This window comes from Ochlerotatus camptorhynchus, unplaced genomic scaffold, assembly GCF_037179485.1.
Source record: "Ochlerotatus camptorhynchus isolate MF236.1 unplaced genomic scaffold, CSIRO-AGI_Acam_v1.1 ptg000633l, whole genome shotgun sequence".
NCBI classification, from domain to species: Eukaryota; Metazoa; Arthropoda; class Insecta; order Diptera; family Culicidae; genus Ochlerotatus; species Ochlerotatus camptorhynchus.
The window spans coordinates 801,410-810,344 of record NW_027041112.1 but is presented as its reverse complement, the minus strand read 5'-3'; the positions used below and the strand labels follow the sequence as shown (position 1 = coordinate 810,344).

General features: G+C 38.6%; 1 long non-coding RNA gene across 1 annotated transcript; it reads left to right on the top strand.

Moving 5' to 3' along the window:
• Nucleotides 1-320: 320 nt before the first annotated feature.
• Nucleotides 321-1,136, top strand: LOC135714259 (uncharacterized). Its single transcript, XR_010518810.1, has 2 exons — nucleotides 321-888; nucleotides 948-1,136. It is a non-coding gene; the product is annotated as an uncharacterized LOC135714259 (long non-coding RNA).
• The last annotated feature ends 7,799 nt before the right edge of the window (nucleotides 1,137-8,935 follow it).

Below are 8,935 nucleotides of genomic sequence, written 5' to 3'. Positions count from 1 at the left end.
GTGCATCTTTCCAATGTGGTAAAGATCCAGATCAGCCCTGGGACCTGGTAGCCTAATTAAACTACCTCAAGGTTTTGCCAAAGCCCAGGGTATTATACTGTATTTGTTGTAATTGCATGTAAATAATGATAATATGTATGCAGTGAGCGCTGAATAGCGGCCTTACGTTACGTCAATGTTGACAAAGACAAGTGAAATCATAATTCGCCTCACGTTGAAGGTAAAGTCCTCTAAGTAAAAGTATGGACGTGTGTCAAAAGTTGTTCTGCTTTGCTCGATTGGAACAACTTTGTTTTTTTTTTTAAATTTTGTGGTGACAGTCCTCCGTCCTTTTACTATAGGGCTTTAGTTGAAGGCGGTGATCCCTTTCGAACAACAGTTCGAAACTGTTTGGGAACCCCACAAGGCAGTTTGCTCAATGAGGTTAGAAAACAAAACACCTCTGGATTCTTTCTTCAGAAGTCCGTCTGTGTATGTGGGATTCCCCTAGGAAGAAAGGAATGATGGGGTAAAGGTCGTCTGATTATCTGATCAATTCGATTGCAACTGGTAATTTAATCAAACTGGAAAGAAAGTAAGTTTAAGGATAGATAAGAAAGGCTTGTTTAGTTACCTTGACATGTGAATCTCATTCGTTTGCCCTAAGTCTCCTTATTGCCCGATAGTGATAGTATTATAGATCGATATGTTTGCTCTCTGAAGTCCAGTGATATAAAAGAGAACGAGTGTCCAATAGTTCCAGCATTCGCTTTCGAGTAGACAAATCAACAATGCAATCATTGAAATCAGTCGCCATGTGGTTGCTTCTTTTGTCGGCCATTTTTGCTCTGTCGCAAGGAAGACCACCGCAACCAGAAGAAAAGTTAATTGCGAGTGAGAACAAAGAACGTGAGTGCCCATGGTAAGGAATGCAAATTTACATCAAACTAATTATTTACTTTTTCAAGTGGTTCTTCACCCGGAACAGAACTTGGATCTGTCACAATCCCATCTGCGAAACAAACGAGCGCTGTGTGCTCCCAGATTCAGCAAGATCCTTATCCAACCGTGCGTTTTCCACTGTGAATCGTTTGCTATGCGTGGTAAGTGTAGCAACGATAGAAAGTGTAGCTGCTTTCCTTTTTGAGTTTGAAGAACAAATAAACGACTAGTTTCCAGAATAAAACATTTTTTAGTATCTGTTTCGATTCGGGTCAACGCTTTTATTACAAAACGCACTAATTGCACGAGTTTGTCAACCGAAATCGTAATGCATGCGCGACGGGGCTACGGGAGAAGGGGGAAAACGAACCGATCGTCGATTGTTGCTTTAGTGATTAGATTCGATAATTCACCTGTTGACGAGCGGGGGCGTGGTTCGTTAACAATTGCCTGTTGAGACGCCGAGAAGGGTGATTCAGCCAACTGTTGCTGATAAAGAATGAAACGTTCAGTCTCACTGACGACGATGCTTTCTTTCTAATGAACGGTAGGAACGGTCTCACGGGTCTTTGGCCCTGTCAGGTTAGATAGGGTGAATTTCCAGTTGAATCATTTATTTGAGAAACCACACAAGTCACATTTTTATCCAAACCGACCTTTTAGTACTTAATGCACCATTCCTTTAATAGCAGAATAGTTGGATGCGAGAAACCGTCGCGGTTCGCATTTTTATCACAATGGACTTATGCGGTTTCTCAAATAAGTGATTCCATTTTCAAATGAATCGATAATGAAAGTTGAATGAATCTATTACTGCAGCGAAGTGTAGCAGATGTCAACGTATTCCTATGTCCGATGACATGTTACCAAGGATAATGTCCAACAGGTAGCTATCGGTTAATTATGGAAAAGTCTACTTGGTGGATGGTTTGAAGCGCCTTAACACTCCGAATACGGTGGGTAAAAAACTTTACTCCGACTATGTAGCCTCCGAAAAGCGTGTAACGGCAAGTTTGCAATGACATAACTTAGCCATTTCTTGATGAATTTCAAAAATGGTGGTATCTCTAGAATTCCTAGGGTCTGTAGATTATTTTGATCGTTAAAAGATTGAAAATAGAGTTGCCTACTTTTTTTGAAAGTGAAAAGTGTCGTTTCACGTTTTTTAAAAGGTGTGTATATGGGTTTTGCTAATTAGCCAGAATACAATCATGGTTCCTACATATGAATCCTGGAGACAACTGAGCGGTTCTCCAGGAGATCCGGAACGTCCGTAAAAGTGGTCAATCTATGAAATCCTAGATCCTAGAGCTCCGGTTTTTTTTTCGAAAATACTTGAAACTGAGTTGTAAGAAAGAATTTGGGGTCATGACATAAACACGAACCCGGTTGACCATAAGACCGGAAGATCCAGAACATTCGTAAAAGTGGTCCATCCATAAAACTCCATAAAACATCCATTTTTTTTTTCGAAAACACGTGGAACGTGACATAAGAAATTATTTGGGGTCATGACATAAACAAAAAAGCGAAATAACGTGCCTATGGTTGCTTGGGTGAACATCAAATGAACTAAACATATCTTTGTTTGCTTCTTCCGTCATGTTGAATTGATGAACTTTTCAAATCCCCATACTCCAGGCTTTTGACGATCCCCAGTGGCTGCACATTGACGAGTGCATGGATGGATTTGAGTTCACTCACTCGACAAAAAGTGACACAACAGCGGGGCCCTGTTTACTAAAAATGAACACATATGTGTTCATTTTTAGTAAACAGGGCCCCGCTGTTGTGTCACTTTTTGTCGAGTGAGTGAACTCAAATCCATCCGTGCACTCGTCAATTTCGGGAAACTTAGCAGAATAGAACGAAACATTCATATCGGCAACCCTCTGATTCGTGCCCCACAAGCCACCTGCTAATGCTACCGGCAAGAGCTTTGAATCTCACTCATCTTGCACACAATTCACTCGCGTTTCTGTTATGCACGTTTCAACATTGGTTTAAAAGCTTCACGAAACTTTACAAGCATTACAGCATTAAATTAAAAATTTATAATTCAGCGGAAGAAAAACACGCAGCAAAAATTCCCACGTCAGTCTTCAAGCGCAGCCGACTTCGATCTAGCTGATGCTGAACACTTTGTGTTCACAAATGTGGATGAATTTCGTATAAACAAGATCGTTGATTGGCAGATGCCAAAGCCATCCGGGCCATGTTTATGTCACAGCCCCAAATGCATTCTTATATCACAGCTCCTAATATTTTTGAAAAAAAAAAAACTGCTGATCTAGGATCAGTTTAATAGATTTGCAACTTTTACGGATTTTCAGGATCTTCCAGAGGACGGCCCAAAATTCTTTCTTATATCACAGTTCCAGATCTGCGAAGCTCTGGGATCAGTTTCACAGATTTACACATTTACGGCCGGGTTCATGTTTATGTCACATCCTTAAATTATATCTTTTATCACAGTTCCATGTACTTTCGAATAAAAAAAAACTGTTTTTTTTTACAGTTGACAGATGAAATAAGGGATTCGTGGATTTTCCAATGTTTCGAGGACCGAAGAGAGTACCAGAGCTGAGCCAAAAAGTTGAGCACGTTTTTTCGGGACCTTCTGGTCTTAGAGCTACCTCTATGCCTCTACCAAACTGCTGATGAAAATCCAGTACCAATCGGTCGGTGAGATGAGTAAAATGATCGAGGAAATCTTTCATCCGTTTCATTTTATCGGGATGAAGATACGATTTCTTACAAAACAACGTACTAACTCACCAGGGTGTCGACTCAAAGTCGAAAATAGAATTCCCTGACTTTCTCTGTTTTTCTAGTCGGTTTTCAGAAAAATTCCAGTCATCAAAACTTCGTTATTTTAACCTAAGAAGCTACAACGTGATGTGCTTTATTATACCGTAGTGTAAATTAAGGTTAGTTTAAAATGAGCAGCAGGGTAAGCTTTCGAAAATATCAAGAATAGCATACTCATGGCACGTACAACAGAACTTGATACTAATACAATTTTTACAGAACATATGACCGACTACCTACGAAGGATGTGAATAGGCCTATAGCTATAAATACATACTATAGTATAATAATGAATAACTACTGCTCACAACTAGGCTCACTATTCATTACTAAGTAATAATAGGAATATTTAATCAATGTCGCCAAGCTCTCAATTTGTGTTCATAATTTCACAGACAAATAGAAATCAACCCGTAGACGATCCTTTCTCTTAACATATAAATTATTGTAAAATAGCAGAACAGTGATTATTCTTGCTTTGGCAAACGAACTGCTCATGCATTAGTCAGTTTCGTACTCTCTGGAACTCCATATGACAACCGCATACATGGCAAAATAATTTAAGTTTAATTATCATTAAAATTTTATTCTCTCAGTGCAAACTCTCGGCTTCTTTTTGAGCATCTTGAGCTCTCGGAATCGAGAGCTTCTTTCATACGACGATCCTTGTCTACATGGAAAGCGGATGCGATTTTTCAAACTCGCTGGATAAGTTCATTCAAAATTTGTAAGTTTTACAACCCGCCTGCATGAGATCTGACGTCGCGCTACGACTGACACAATGTGGACGGAAGCGGAACGGAAACGGCAAGCTTGACAATTGTCACAAATGACATCAAGATGCCTTACCGCAGTTGATTTGATTCTAACTAGTTTTCAATCCGACAAATAGGCTACTAAGATCGGGCTTTGCCGCTACCACTGCCGTTTCGCTGTCATTGCGCTTGGGCCTTGACTCTTCCCTCATGTTTTCAAAAAGATATTCTGCATTTACCGAAAAACCTCTCTCTGTATTGGCGTTGTATCACAACCAACAATAGTTCTGAATACGCCGACCAATAACCTGTGCCAAAAAACGTCCAATTGTTCCTTTTTGCGATCATATTGATCAAATGTGCTAATTTTACACGTGATGGAATACATCTTTGACATAAAAGATGAGGCGTAAACAAACATGCCATGTAATGTTAAGTGCTGCGAGACTGAAAAGTTCATTGCTCGACGAAAATTACGTTTGATTAAGCTATATTTCGCGTCTGTTATGACTCAAATTTATGTCAAAATTTAAGCTCGTATATGTCACTCTCAGAGCACCTAAATTTACACGAATTTGTGTCCGTCTGAAATTCGCATTGAAATGGCTCAACTTCGACAGCAACTGATTTGAAGAAAGCTAGCTTAATACCACGTTCAGTTATAACATGTTATAACGGTTGTCAAATAATTGCAACACAGAAACCACCATCAAGATAGTGCTATAACATGTTATAAATCTGTAGTCTTAACGTACTATTAGCCATCAGCAGCGAGACATTCAAACAGTTTTTAACATTTTTGTAGGAAGCTGACGTTGGTTCGATTTTGTCTTTCTGCACGCCTTGAATAAATTTTCGTATTTGCGGAGTAATTTTGATTGCAGCAGCACTATTTTCTAACCATTGGTGACCGCAATACTTTAACGGGAATATGGTAGATCCAGAATACATCGTGATAAACGGTCGTCTTACTGGTACATCTTCGAAGATATTGTAGATACCACGCAAATATTTGACAACATCCCAACTGATACTACGAACACTATCCTTGAATGCATTATGCAAAATATACAACCCACAGCTTCCCAGATCTATCAGCTTCTCGCCACCTTTTTGTACCTCTAGCTTCAATTCACATTGGGCCCATCCATGGATACTTGCAGCAGCTTGTTCGAAGAGATACCGGTAAGGGCGTCCATAAACGCAGCGAGTAGATCTGATGCCCGGGATCTTCCCAAAAACTTTGACGTCATGCACTGATACAATTTCAAAGATAATTTTTATGTGTCCCACACATGATTTTTTGCAATGTGATCAACATAATTGTTTCCCTACTACACTAAAATTCCCTGACATTTCCTGACTTTCCAGATCATAAATAGAATTCCCTGACATTCAATGACTTTCCAGGTTTTTTTTTCAGGTAGTCGACACCCTGCTCACTTTTATTCTAGAATTATGATGCTTAAAATATACACACGTTACAAAAGTTTCGACAAATTGGCGTTTGATTATTTTTTGTCCTGTTGATGGTCCCTTCCAATATCGATTTGTAGGGAACCCAAGTAACATTACAAGTTTTATAGAGGTTTTAAAGCATTCCACAAGTCTAAATCAAGGTCTACGGAACCCTCATAAATTCTTAATTGTTACTTGGGAATTCACTGTATTAATAAATTAATTAATTTTATATGGAAAACAGTCTTTACAATGTTCGATTGTAACATTGCAATACAAAGAGCAATTGGAACGAAAACGACGAGGCTATCAGTAGGCAAGCCATTGCACTGCAATAAAACCAGAACATTGCCATCGCTGCGACACCGATAAGATCAAATGGATAATACTCCGCGGTGATTTTTCTTCGCTTTCTTCGAAGGAACGTTTTTTAGTATAAAAATAGCTAATTCCAATCTAGCAGACATCAGTCCCATCAGCCACTTTCTTCAGAAAACAGTACAGTTTCTAAACGAATTACTAACTCTTACCACAATGCAGCCCACTACCGCTGTTTGCCTGGCTTTGCTCTGTCTAGCTGCTTGCATTTCAACTGGAAGTGCTCTTCCACAGGACGATAGTGCCCCAATTGATGATGCGTTCGGTTTGAATAAGGGTAAGTTTCGATTTGTGCAGCAGAAATTAGTAGCTAAAAATCAATATCGGATGTTTTTTTTTCAGAAGACCACGATGCCTTGGATCTTCCAAAGGACAAGCTTCCCCAAACACGTGGACGCTGTACAAACATTGGCCGATGCGTTCACGACCGTCTCTGCGATGCTAATTGCCAAAACTGAGGATACAAAGATGGATCGTGCAGTGGAAACTCTTGCATATGCTGCTCTTAGTTAGTGGAGTTTCACACAGAGTTAATCTCGATATTGAAAGCTGACAATTATATGCTTCTTAAACAAATTTGGTGAATTCAATAAAATGTCTCCCGATAAATCTTAAACAGTTTCGTTTTCATTTTTTTATATTACACCACTGCGACCAGTAATTTGATCTATTGTAGTATATCCCGTGTCCTTAGTTTAGTGCATGTCGTATTACTCCATCAATATTGAAAAATGATGAAGTATTCGGTTTTTATACAGTTGTCATTCTTGCCTTCATCGCAAGGAATCGATTCTAATTGAAAGGTCCCGCTATTTATACCCTTCAGAGTGTTGAAACACCCTCCAAAGGCGCCCCCCTTTGTCAGTCAAAACTGGATTCCTTAGCAACAAAAACAAACAATGACACCGATAATGACCATGCATCAGAACCCTAGTCTTAAGCGCTTCAAACTAGGGAACAACGAATAGAATATTAGGAATCACATAGATGAATACCAACTCATGTTTTCCTCGGTGGACAAAGCCGAGTCTTGTCACTATCAACAAGGCATAAAAAACTAACAAGGACTAAGATGTGTTCCTTGGATTACTGAAAAATCCTGTTCCCCTATTTTGAAGTAGTCAGGACTAGGAATCGGTGGTATATCTTTCATCCCGTAACGTACCACGAAAAGGTGATCTACCCACGTTACGGGGCAAGTTCGTTTTCATTAGAATCAAATCAGTAGAAATTAAATGCATTGCACAGTGGGAAAGGAATGTTATCTAGTGGGACAAAATGAATATCATTGAAACGAAGGATTTCCGTTATATGGTGTTTTCGACGAAGTTCCTCATTACAATAAGAATTCCTTTTAAACTGATAGTTAGATGTATTGCTCATATAGGGTTAAGTTTTGCAGGAGCTTAGTTTACTTAAAAATGCTCTAAAAGCAATTTTTTATGAAAATTGCACATGAATATGTGAAAGGATTAAAAAGGAGGACATTTTGTGGCAAATAGAGGACTTACAAAAATGCTGAAAAAGGAAAACATGTACATGTATGGAAACTCTAGTTACAATAGAAACTTTCCAGTACTGTCAATGGAGATTAGTGACGATGTTCAACCTGTTTTGTGTCATTTCCATTTCGGAAATTGCTCACCACCATTCCCTCTCCAACATACTAGTTAGATAGTGAAATACAAGACCAATTAGACTAACACGCGTTACAATGCATAATTACATACACTGTCGTAAGAATAGTAGAGTCCCTTGAATTGTAATCAATTTTACGCATTTTTAAAGGTTTATACGTTTACGATGCGCTATGTGAAAACCCTTATTAAATTTTTTAATTAAAAGTTAACGTTCTAATAGCTCCCGCATGCCATCTTCGATGTCTAGTGTAGTACACTGTTTTGTTTTCATTTGCATAAAATCCAGATCCACACAAAAAACATGATGCCAATGACAGCAGCACTAGCAAGGTTAATCCCACAATATTACCAAGGACCAAGTCCAAGCAAGACGACTCTAGCCGCAAGGAAAATTTTGATTTGCTGCCATGAGATGCGCGCGTAGATAGAAAGAAGATTGATGAAGATTTTGATCCATTATATGCGTTGTACAGTCACCCCACAATTAAGGGTAATCAAATAAGCAATGTTTTTTATGCTCCAGACCTCATATTTTCAAAGCCCTATAATTTACTGAGAAATAGAGTCATTTGGCCTCATCAAAGTGGACATAAATAATGGATCACAAGACCAAATTGTGAATGGTGAGAGATCAATTATTACGAACTGAATTAAGAAATTGTTTAAGAAATCTTAAACTTGATTACAAATGCGATCTAGGAGAAATAAGAAAATATGTTAACACTATCTATTCTGAAGTAAAATAAATCTCAAGAGCCTATGGTTTTTGATTTGTGACAAATAAAATTTTTCGTGATCTTAGATTTGTAAAAAAAGACACAGAACTAGAATTTTTCTTCAATCATAATCATTACCAATGCATTGGTTGATGAAGACCTGCAGCTTTTGAGTGTTCTCCGCTTATACAAATCACGTCTCGCTAGCGTATTACAACACATTTCACGTTTGAATCGTAAACGTGGACTTATCAGG